This window comes from Macaca mulatta, chromosome X, assembly GCF_049350105.2.
Source record: "Macaca mulatta isolate MMU2019108-1 chromosome X, T2T-MMU8v2.0, whole genome shotgun sequence".
Lineage (NCBI taxonomy): Eukaryota > Metazoa > Chordata > Mammalia > Primates > Cercopithecidae > Macaca > Macaca mulatta.
The window spans coordinates 52,852,336-52,865,006 of record NC_133426.1 but is presented as its reverse complement, the minus strand read 5'-3'; positions in this window follow the sequence as shown (position 1 = coordinate 52,865,006).

The following is a 12,671-nucleotide window of genomic DNA, read 5'->3' as shown; positions in this document are numbered from 1 at the left end:
TTCTGTTCCATGAACATGGAATGTCTTTCCATTTATGTAGGTCTTCTTTAAATTTTTCAATAATATTCTGTAGTTTTTAGTGTATGGTCTTGCAATTATTTTGTTAAATTTACTCCTAAGTATTTTTAATGCTATTGTAAATTGAATTGTTTCTTTGATTTAATTTTGGGGTTGTTTATTGTTAGTATATAGAAATACACTTCATTTTGGTATGTTGACCTTTTATCCTGCAAATTTTTGAAGTCATTTGTAAGCTCTAATGGTTTTTAAGTGGCTTCCTTAGGACTTTCTATTTATAAGAGCATGCTATTTGCAAATAGAAGTCATTTTGATTCTTCTTTTCCAATCTAGATAGTTTTTATTTCTTTTTTCTTGCCTAATTGCTCTGTCTAGAACCCTCAGTCAATTTTGTTTGTTGGTCTCATAGAGTTACCATCCTCCTTTTAGTTGTTTACTAGCAAAATCTATAGTTTTTTAGAGTTCTCTTAAGTTTGAGTTAAGTTTCACACTGTTTCAAATAAAGTTGGTTCCTTTGAAGATAACTTTGGAGTTTTATTTTCCTATGGACTGCCTCACTCCCTGGACAAAATCTCTGATCTATCTGCTCCAAACACTGGGTGGGGGTAGTAGCCTCTGCTTTTCTCAACTGAAACCACCTCTTTTGAGTGACCTGGGGCAAAGGCTGTTGGTGCTCTAGTATTCTCAGCCTGTTATGCCTGGGGTAAGCCCTCCACTTTATGAATGGGGGTTGGGTGGAAGAAGGCAGCTCCTGAATCCTCAGACACCCTCACAAGGAATTTAGTCTCTGCAACTTGGATTTGGGTGGGATGAGAAATGCTGGTGTCCTGTCTCTTCCAGTGAGATACTGTATCTCTAGACTGAGAGTTAAAGAGAGCGGGAGCCCCATATTTTTAATCACATCCTCCTAGAGCGGAGCTTCCATCTAGCTGAGCTGGGAGAGTGGGTCATGGCTTAAATGCCACAGACTCTCACTACTTTTACTGAAATTTAGTAGACTTCCTTGAACACATGTTTATTTATTATATGTTCTTAAGACATCTTCTGTAAACTTTAAATGTTTTATTTTTTAAGAAAATATTTTTAGGCCAGGCATGGTAGCTCACGCCTATAATCCCAGCACTTTGGGAAGCCGAGGTGGGTGGATCACGAGGTTAGGAGATCGAGACCATCCTGGCTAACACGGTGAAACCCCATCTCCACTAAAAATACAAAAAATTAGCCAGGCATGGTGGTGGGCGCCTGTAGTCCTAGCTACTCGGGAGGCTGAGGCAGGAGAATGGCGTGAACCTAGGAGGTAGAGCTTGCAGTGAGCTGAGATCGCACCACTGCACTCCAACCTGGGTGACAGAGTGAGACTCCGTCAAAAAAAAAAAAAAAGAAAAAAAAAAAAAAGAGAAAATACTTTTTACTAGTTTCACTGGTGAACAGGTCCACAGAGCTCTTTGCGTTGCCATCCTGCAAGCAGAATTCCCTGAGTGGTCCAACCTATATGTGTCTTTATATTCAAATTGGGTTTCTTCTAGGCAGCATATACGGTAGTAGAATTTTGCTCTTTAAACCCATCTGACAATCTTTGTCTATTAATAGGGGCATTTAGAACCTTTACATTTAATGTGATTATTGATATATTTTGATTTACATATTCCATTTTGCTATTTGTTTTCTATTTGTCCCATCTGCTTTTTGTTCCTATTATCTTCTTTTTATGCTTTGTTTTGGATTAACGTAGTATTTTTATGATTCTATTTTATCTCCGTTGCTGATTTGTTGGCTTATTTGCTGTACTTTTATGTTTGAGTAGTTGATTCAGGGTTTATACTATACATTTACAATTAATCACTCTTAAGTAATAGTATACCACTTCAAATAGAGTATAAGAAATTTATAAGTGTATAATTTTATTTCACTTCTAGTTTTTGCCTTTGTTGGAATACATTTTACTTTTACTTATGTTATAAACTCCACACTATATTATTTTTTTGACTCAAAATGTCAATTAATTTTAAGTTATTTTAAAAATAAGAAAATGGGTGTTTTATATTTGCACACATATTCATCATTTCATATATATATACACACACACACATACACACACACACACACATATATTTATTTATTTATTTATTTTTGAGATGGAGTCTCCCTCCATTGCCCAGGCTGGAGTGCAGTGGCATGATCTCAGCTCACTGCAACCTCTACCTCCAGGGTTCAAGCAATCCTCCTGCCTTGGTCTCCTAAGTAGCTGCACTACCACTCCCAGCTAGCTTTTGTATTCTTTAGTAGAGACGGGGTTTCACCATATTGGCCAGGCTGGTCTTGAATGCCTGACCTCAAGCAATCTGCCTGCGTCGGCCTCCCAAAGTGCTGGTATTACAGACATGAGCCACCATGCCCAGCCTCATTTCTGGCACTTTTTATTTCTTTGTGTATGCCCTAATTTCCATCTGATACAATATCATTTTCCCTCTAGCTGACAGACTTTTCAAACTATTTTTTTAATGGTGCAGGTTTGCTGATAAATTCTTTTAGCTTTATAACTCTAAAAAAGTCACCATTTTGTCTTTGTTATTGAAAATTATTTTATCTCTGCTTTCAATTTTAGTTTGACAATTCTTTTCTTTCACTACATTAATGATGTTGCTCCACTGTTTTCTGGTTTCTGTTGTTTCTGAAGAGACATGTGCTGTCATTTTTATCTTTGTTCTACTTTATTTAATGAGGTTTTAAAAAATCTGGCTGTTTTTAAGATTTCCTCTTTTTTACTGCTTTCAAACATTTTGATTATAATGTGACTTGGTGTGCTTTTCTTTTTAAAATAGAGATAGGGTCTCACTCTGCCACCTAGCTGGAGTGCAATGGCATGACCATACCTCACTTCAGCTTTGAACTTCTGGGCTAAAAGGATCCTCCTGTCTCAGTCTTCCAAGTAGCTAGGAGTACAGGTGTGTTCCACCATGCCCAGATAATTTTTTTATTTTTTATAGAGATGGGGTCTTGCTATGTTGCCCAGGCTGGTCTTGAACTCCTGGCCTCAAGCATTCCTCCCACCTTGGCCTCCCAAAGTACTGGGATTACAGGCATGAGCTACCATGTCCAACAGGTGCTTTTCTTTGTTTCTTGTGCTTGGGATTCATTGAGCTTCTTGGACATGTGAGTTTATGCTTTGCCTCAAACTTGGAAAAATTTCAGCTGTTATTTCCTGAAATATTTTTTGTGTCCACCTCTCTTTAGCAATTCCAATAATATGTATGTTAGGCTGCTGGAAGTTGTCCTACAGTTCATCACATTGTTACGTCATTCAATTTCTATCAGCTTTTGTTCCACTTTGTAAGTTTCGTTTAGAATATTTAAAATTTTTCATTATGTCGCCAAGTTCACTAAGCTTTTCTTCTGCTATGTCTAAACTACTGTTAATCTTATCCAGTGTATTTTTCATTTCAGAACATGTATTTTCCATCCCTAAAAGTCCAATTTGGTCCTTTTTTATAATTTTGTCTCTTCTTAACATGCTGTTTCCTTTATCTTCTTCAATACATAGAATACATCTATGTATTGTACAACAATATAATGTGTAATAATATAATAGTTGTTTTAATGTCCTTGTCAGTTAACTTTATCACCTGTACTATTTCTGTGTCTGTTTCTATTGATTGATGTTTCTCCTTGTTATTGGCTGTATTTTCCTCCTTGTGTGCCTGCCTAATAATTTTCATTGAATGCCAGACATTGTGACTTTTACCTTGTTGGGTTTGGATTTAATAATAATAATAGGCTGGGCATGGTAGCTCACACCTGTAATCCCAGTGCTTTAGGAGGTTGAGGTGGGAGGATTGCTTGAGACTAGGAGTTTGAGACCAGACTTGACAATATAGTGAGATCCTGTCTCTAAAAAAAATTTTTTTTTTTAAATTAGCTGGGCATGATGGGATATGCCTGTAGTCCTGGAGTGCAATGGCATGACCATAGCTCACTTCAGCTTTGAACTTCTGGGCTAAAGAGATCCCCCTTTAGCCTCCACCAAATGGCCTCCTTGGGAGGCTAAGGTGGGAAGACCACTTGAGCCAAAGCAGAGCCCAAGGAGCTCAAGGTTACAGTGAGCTATGCATGTGCCACTGCACTCCAGCTTGAGTGACAGAATGAGATTCTGTCTCCAGAAAAAAAATATTTTAAAATAATAATCATTCCTTTACATGATTTCGGGCTTTGTCCTCAGATGCAGTTAAACTACTTGGAAACAGTTTAATCCTTTTGAGCCTTGCTTTCAAGCATTGTTAGATGGAACAAGAGCAGTATTTAGTGACAATTTGCCTCACTACTGAGGTGATATGGTTCGGATGTTTGTTCCCTTCAAATCTCATGTTGAAATGTGATGCCCAATGTTGGAAGTGGGGCCTGGTGGGAGGTGGTTGAATCATGGGGGAAGATTCCTCATGAATGGTTTATCCCCTTGGTGATAAGTGAGTTCTTGCTCAGTTAGTTCACACAAGAGCTGGTTGCCGAAAACTGTGTGGCATCGTCTCTCTCTCTCTTGCTCCCATTCTCACCATATGACATGCTGGCTACCTGTTGCCTTCTGCCATGATCGTAAGCTTCCTGAGGCCTCACCAGAAGCAGATGCCAGCACCATACTTCCTGTATGGTTGGCATAACCACAAGCTAGTTAAACCTCTTTTCTGTGTAAATCACTCAGCCTCAGATGTTTCTTTATAGCAATGTAAGTATGGCCTAACACAGTAAATTGGTACCAAAGAGTGGGGCATTGTTAGAAACATACCTGAAGATGTGAAAATGGCTCTGGAACTGGGTAACAGGCACAGGTTGGAAGAGGTTGGATGGCTTAGAAGAAGACAGGAAGATGAAGGAAAGCTTGGAACTTCTTAAAGACTTAAGTAGTCATGTCCAATATGCTGACAGAAATATGGACAGGTCAGGCACAGTGGCTCATACCTATAACCCTAGCACTGTAGGAGGCTGAGGTGGGAGGACTGCTTGAGGTCAGGAGTTCAAGAGCAGCCTGGACAACATAGCAAGACCCTGTCTCAAAAAAAAAAAAAAAAAAAGAAAGAAAGGAAGAAAGGAAAGGAAGAAGGAAAGAAAAGAAAAGAAAAGAAAGAAAGAAATGTAGACAGGAAGGCCAGGTTGAAGAGGTCTCAGTTCGAAATGAATGCTGTTATTGGGAACTGGAGTAAAGTCACCTGTATTATGCCCTAGCAAAGAGCTTGGCTGCATTGTGTCCATGTCCTATATCTGTGGAGGGTTGAACTTAAGAGTGACGACTTAGGGTGTCTGGCAGAAGAAATTTCTTTTCTTTTCTTTTCTTTCTTTTTTTTTTTTAGACGGAGTCTTGCTCTGTCGCCAGGCTGGAGTGCAGTGATGCGATCTTGGCTCACTGCAACCTCCACCTCCTGGGTTCAGGTGATTCTCCTGCCTCTCAAGTAGCTGGGACTACAGGTGCTGGCAGAAGAAATTTCTAATCAGTAAAGCATTCAAAAACAGCCTGGCTGCTTCTAACAACATATGATCAGATATGGGAGCAAAGGAATGGGTTGAAGTTGGAATTTATATTTAAAAGGGAAGCAGAGTGTAAAAGTTTGGAAAATTTGCAGCCTAGTCATGTGGCAGACAAAGAAAAAGTTTTCTCAGTAGAGGATTATAAGAGGGCTGTGGAGTAACCATTTGCTAGAGAGATTTAGCATAAAAAAAGGGGAGCCAAGTATTAATATCTAAGGCCATGGGAAAAAGAAGGCATTTCAGAGATCTTTGTGGCAGCCAATCCCATCACAGACCCAGAGGCCTAGAAGGAAAGGGTTTGGGGGGCCAGGCCCAGGGCCCTGCTGCCCTGTGCAGCCTTGGGATACTACTCCCTGCATACTCGCTGCTCCAGCTCCAGATCCAGCTGTGTCTCAAAGGGCCCCAAGTGCAGCTTGTGTTGCTGCTTCAAAGGGTGCAAGCCATAAGCCTTGGTGGGTTCTATATAATGTTAAGTCTGTTGGTGCATGGAATGTGAGAGTAAGGAGGCTTGGCAGCTTCTATCTAGATTTTAAAGGATATATAAGAAAGCCTGAGGCAGAGCCCTCACAGAGAACCTCTACTAGGTCAGTGCAGAGGGAAATGTGGGTTTAGAGCTCCCCTACATAGAGGCCCCCCACATAGAGTCTCCACTGGGGCACTGCCTAGTGGAGCTGTGAGAATGGGTAACTGTCATCCAGATTCCAGAATGGCAGAGCCATGGGCAGCTTGTACCCTGAGCCTGGAAAAGTTGCAGACACTCAACTTCAACCTGTGAGAGCGGCCACAGGGGCTCTATCCTGCAAAGCTACAGGGGCAGGGCTGCCCATTGCCTTGGGAGCCCACCCCTCACACCAGTGTGCCTGGATGCAGGACATAGAGTCAAAGATTATGTTGGAGATTTAAGGATTAATGACTGCCCTGCTGGGTTTTAGACTTGCTTGGGGCCTACTACCTGTTTAATTTAATTTAATTTAATTTTTTAAGGCAGGATCTTACTCTGTTGCCCAGGCTGAAGTATAGTGGCACAGTCAAGGCTCACTGCAGCCTCAAACTCCTGGGCTCAAGCGATTCTCCTGTCTCAGCCTCCTGAGTAGCTGGGACTACAGGCATCACTACCGTGCCCAGCCCCTGTTGCCCTTTTCTTTTGGCTGATTTCTCCCTTTTGGAATGGGAATGTTTACCCAATTCCCGTACCACCATTGTATCTTGGAGGTAAATAACTTGATTTTACAGGTTTATAGGTGGAAGGAGTTGAGTCTCAGATGGGACTTGAGACTTGATTTAGTGCTGAAACAAGTTAAGAGTTTAGGGAATTATTGCAAAGGCATAATTGTATTTTTAAGTGTGAGAAAGACATGAGATTTGGGCGGCCAGGGGCAGAATAGTATGGTTTGGATGTTTGTGTCCTCCAAATCTCATGTCAACGTGTGATTCACAATGTTGGAAGTGGAGCCTGATGGGAGGTAGTTAGATAATGGGGGTGGATCCCTCATGAATGGTTTAGCAACACTCCCTTGGTGATAAGTGAGTTCTTGTTCAGCTAGTTCCCAAGATATCTGGTCATTTAAAAGTGTGTGGCACCTCGTCCCTCTCTCTCTTGCTCCCACTCTCACCATGTGACATGCTGGCTCCCCATTGCCTTCTGCCATGATTGAAAGCCTTCCTGAGGCCTCACCAGAAACAGATGCCATCACAATGCTTCCTGTAATGCCTGTGGAACTCTGAGCCAATTAAACCTCTTTTCCCCAGCCTCAAGTATTTCTTTATAGCAACACAAGAATGGCTTAACACATGAGGTAGTATCTTTTTGAGTACTCTACCCAGAAGCCTGCATGTTATGAAGTTTTTCCCACTCTGGCAGGTGAGGAGATAAACTATTTCCATCCCTTTGTGAGTTCTGGGGTTGTTCCACCCACTCCTTTTTGGTGACTGTTTTTCCAGGCTTGGGTGGTTTCTTCACACACTTATGCTGATCAAAATTCAGCTGAAGACTCAACAGGACCCTTGACAGATTTCCAAAACTCTCTCTCTCTGCAGCTCTCTCCTCTCCATGTAGCTCTCTTTCTCAGGACCTCTGCTCTATGAATTCTAGCTGTCTTGGCCTCCAAGAGTAATCAGCCCTGTTTCCTCAACTCTGAGAGACTGCTGGCCTCTGTTTGGGTTCCCTTTCCCTGCCCTGATGTCTGGAAACTCTCTCCAGGCGGTAAATTGGGAACTATTTTAGTACTTACCTCATTTCCCCCCTTCTCTCGTGTATCAATGCCTGCACTGCCTGTTGTACCATATCCTAAAACTGCTTCTTCCACTTTTTTAGTTATTTAGAGTAGGAAGATAAATTTAGACCCCATTACTTTATCATGGAGTAGCAAGCCAGAAGTGATTCCTAGGTAAGTCTTGAATTAGGCTTGGAATGTTGTGTTCAGAGGGTTGGCAATCTTTCTCATATGATATGTATGTGTGTGACCTGTGATGAAGAGGTTGAAGGAAACTCCCCATGTTCTGTCAGTGTAAAAATTTAACAACTGTTGCTATCATGACAGTTACCATTTATGATGATGAGGATGTATCATGTGTAAAGTACATGACATGAAAGCATCATTTAAAAAGCACCTGCTACTAGAGAAAGAATACAATGTTGTTTTAGGACAGGACACCTAGCATCAGAAAGTGCCGTGTGTACATCCAGGCTTTGGTGGGATCCTGGGCAAGCTGTCTAACCCCTTTGTATCTAGGTCTCCTTATTCACTGGTCTGTTAATAGAAGCAGGGGTGAATGTGGGCTGTTGCAGCCGCTCGAAGGGGAGAGTGCCAGGAAGGATGTCATGAAGGGTCAGCGGGCCCAGGGGTAGAAAGTTCCTAGAACAGATGCCGTCAGCACGCCCTGCCCAGCGGTGCGGAAAGAGATGGGTGTTGCTCAGGTCAGCTTTGCACATGATCCTGTAGGTAGCTGGGATGTCCCTTGAAGACAGAACCCATAGGATGGATTCTCCCAGCTCCCAGGACATGCACAGGGAGGAGTGACTCACTGAGACTGAGAGCACTTCAAATGTCTAGTCTTTCTTCAGCATGTTGTGAGGATCAAATTTCTTTCAGGGGTCTTTGCTCAGCTTTGGCTACCTTTATGGCCTTTATGACAGTGGCTACCACTGTCACTGATACTGCTATGGAATAAGGCACAGCCAGGCATATGGGCAGGAGCTCTGGGGCCAGACAGACCTGGGCATAAGTACTAGCTTTTCTCCTCTGGCCCTGGTAAGCTTGAATAAGTCAGCTGATGAACAGTGCCTCAGTTTACTCATCTGTAAAACAGTGATTAATAATAATAACCACCACCCAAGGATGTTGTCAGTATTAAAGGAGTTAACTGACCATTAAAATAGAACATCTCTGGAAAAAATAATGACAAAAGCAGCTGGGTGCGGTGGCTTATGCCTGTAATCTCGGCATTTTGGGAGGCTGAGGCTGGCAAATCACTTGAGGTCAGGAGTTCAAGGCCAGCCTGGCCAACATGGTGAAACCCTGTCTCTACTAAAAATACAAAAATTAGCCGGGTGTGGTGGCAGACGCCTGTGGTCCCAATTACTCAGGGTGGGGGTGGGGGGTGCTGAAGAAGGAGAATCTCTTGAACCCAGGAGGCAGAGGTTGCAGTGAGCCAAGATCACACCACTGCAGTCCAGCTTGAGCAATAGAGGGAGACTCCGTCTTGGAAAAAAAAAAAAAAAAAGACAAAACCAATAATACTGGCTAATGTTTATCTCACGTTTATTTTGTGCCAGGTCTTGTGAGAACTCGTGTGTGTGTGTGTGTGTGTGTGTGTATACATACATGCATATTTTAACCAAGGACTCACTTCACAGCCAAGATAACTCTTACTGGGATCACCTTATTTACTCTTTCACTACAACCTATGGGGATTGACTCTGTTTCACGGTGGAGAAGACTGAGACACATAGAGGGCAAGGGAATGACCCCCAGTCACACAGCTAATAAGAGGAGGAGAAGCTGGGATCTGCACCAGCTCCAACTTCTCTGTTAGTATTCACTCCAGAAGCTGATCGGCAGGGAACATTAAAATACTCATTGCGCTGATCTTCCTTATGTTGAGATGAGCTGGGTTCTCTTATGCACATTGTCTGACCCCCGGGGCATGTAACTTTGATAACCCTATTCCTGGACACCCTCCAGATACCCTTACACAAAACTGCTCTGTGGTATAGGGATTGCTTTCATCACATGACTTTGCTTTATAGTTACTCAAATAATACTCGAATATGGGCCTGGTGAAAAAGACTCCATTAGGCTGGGCACAGTGGCTCATACCTGTAATCCCAGAACTTTGGGAGGCCAAGGTGGGAGGATCAGTTGAGCTCAGGAGTTCAAGACCAGCTTGGGCAACATAGTGAGACCCTATCTCTACAAAAAAACTAAAAAATGGCTAGGTGTGGTGGCGCATGCCTGTAGCCTCGGCTACTTGGGAGGCTGTGGTGGGAGGATCTCTAGAACCCAGGAGATTGAGGCTGTAGTGAGCTGTGATCACACCACTGCACTCAGCCTGGGTGACACAGAGTGAGACCCTGTCTCAAAAAAATAAGAAAAAAAGACTCCATTAGTGCATCAGTACACGGACTACATAGGCCATCCCCTTCCTCCACATTTTCTCCCTTCCCAACTTACCACTGGGCTGAGATCTGGGTGTTTCCTTGTTTCCTTCAAATACATTTCTTTGTGTTTACACACACACACACACACACACACACACACAGCCACCCCAGGTCCCACTATGAACTTTCCCACATTTCCCCATTAAGAGCATGCCCTGAAGAAGATTCCTTTGACCAGTATAGTCTGGTCCCCTCATTCTGTTCCATGGCCAGTGAGTACTCCCTGATATAATACAAATCTCTCATTGTTCATTTACCATCCAATGATCATTGACTATTAATGGACATTTAGAGGTTTCCCCCGATTGTTTGCTACTGTCTTCCTTGTATACTAAGCTCTGTGCTATGTGTATGTTTCTTCATTATACATTCTTTTAAGTGGAATTGCTAGGGAAAAACAGTTCAGTCATTCAACAATCATGCAGTGAGTGCCTGCTGTGTGGTGGGCACCGGGGAGACTGAGGAAACTGGACAGAAAAATGCCCCTGCCCTCATGGATGTAATATTCCAAGGGCTTACATCTAAGGATTTTTCATTTTGATAGGTGCTGTTCTGATGCTATTCATCAGTGGTGCAGGAGAAGAAAAGTTTGTTGACTGGCATAGTCACACCACTCATGGGGCAGGAGCTCTGTGGCAGTGGACTGGATGCTTAGACCTTTGCTCCCTTTAGTATCTTCAGGGTCTGGTGATAAGACTTTATCTGGGTGTGTTGTTGGGGAGAGAGGGAGAAAAAGATGGGGAAGGGCTGGTCTACTAGTAATACAGTGGAGGAAGGTGGGAATAAAAGTCAGCTTAGCTGTGTGGAAGGGTGGCTGGGTACAGTTAGAAATGCAGTCTTGGCTGAGTGCAGTGGCTCACACCTGTAATCCCAGCACTTTGGGAGGCTGAGGCGAGTGGATCACCTGAGGTCAGGAGTTCTAGACCAGCCTGGCCAACATGGTAAAACCCCGTCCCTACTAAAAATACTAAATATACAGAAATTAGCCGGGTGTGGTGGTGTACGCCTGTAGTCTCAGTTACTCGGGAGGCTGGGGCATGAGAATCACTTGAACCTGGGAGGTGGAGGTTGCAGTGAGCCGAGTTCAGCCGCTGCACTGCAGCCTGGGTAACAGAGCGAGACTCTGTCTCAAAAACAAAAACACAAACAAACAAACAAAAAGAAATGCAAAGTCTTGGGCCCCTCCTCAGACCCACTGAATCAGAAACTCTGAAAGGTGAGGCCCAGCAATCTGTTTTAACAAGCTCTCTAGGTGATTCTTGATGCACACTAAGGTTTGAGAACCATCAGAGTAATCCACGGGACCTAAGTGTGAAAGAGCTGGCCCTTCTTGGATCTCACCACCTGTGAGTGTGCAGAGAGGGATGAGGCATGGAGGATGTAACATACCATTGCGGGTGCCGGAAATGAACACACCATTATGCGAGATACCACGGGGGAAGGGAGGTTCTATTTTGTAAAAATACAAATGCTGTGTGTGGAGGCACAATAAAGCCCACCCCCACCCACCAACGAAATCAGCACCAGCTTTTGACAGTAGGGAGGGCGCAGCGGCGAGAGCCCCAGGCGGCAATCCGTCCTCCTGGTTTCCACACAGCCCCAAGCTGACACCCATTCTCCGACTTCTGGGAGACCCCTCTAGTCCCATTTTTGGCCATGCCCGTCTCCGTTCTACAGATCTGAATAAACTAGGAACCTTCAAAGGGGCAGTTGATCGGTTGTGGGACGAGGAAGGCATCAAGGACCGCTCTGGGAAGCTCACCTGGAGACCGCCCGGTCTGGCTCTTACAGGGTATAGCTGGATGCACTCGCAAAGCCGGGTCCCTGGGTGCCTGCGCTCGCATAACGGTCAGGCACAGTGGCTGATGGGCGGAAGTTCGTAAAGCGGAGCCTGGGCTTTAAGGACTGGATGACCAGTGGGATCCAGTTTTCAAGACTTGGACTGCTGTTCAGTATGAGGCTAAAGATGCTTCCCAAGTCACAGGCAGGGCTTAAGTGAGGCCACTGGCAAGGGGTCATCTGGCGCTAAGTGTGCGGGGCTCTAAGTTTTAGGTCATCACAGATCTGACTTGCAGTGTCCTAAGTACTTCTTCTTATGTGCCATCTCATTTAATCCCCACTAGCACCCTTGGAAGAAAGCCCTGTCACCTCTGTCGCTGATGAGGACACTGAAGCGCCAAGAAGGCAGATCCCCGGCTGGGGCCCTCCAGCCAGGGTGGGGCAGAGCTGGGGCCAGATGCCAACTTCCTGAGGACCGCAGTCGGGACACTCCCAGCGCTCATACTGCCCCTGTCCCTCCCAGGGTCCCTTCTCTGTTCTCACAGACCCAGCTCTGCAGTGTCCTCCCATCTCCTGAGGTGACACTCACCCCAGAGCCTCCTTCAGGAATCCCACCCCACCTCCTCCAGACCTAGGCGAATTGCCCTGGACTCTCAGTCTGGGTCCGGAGTTTCATCTGGATCTGGGAGACATTTCCAGT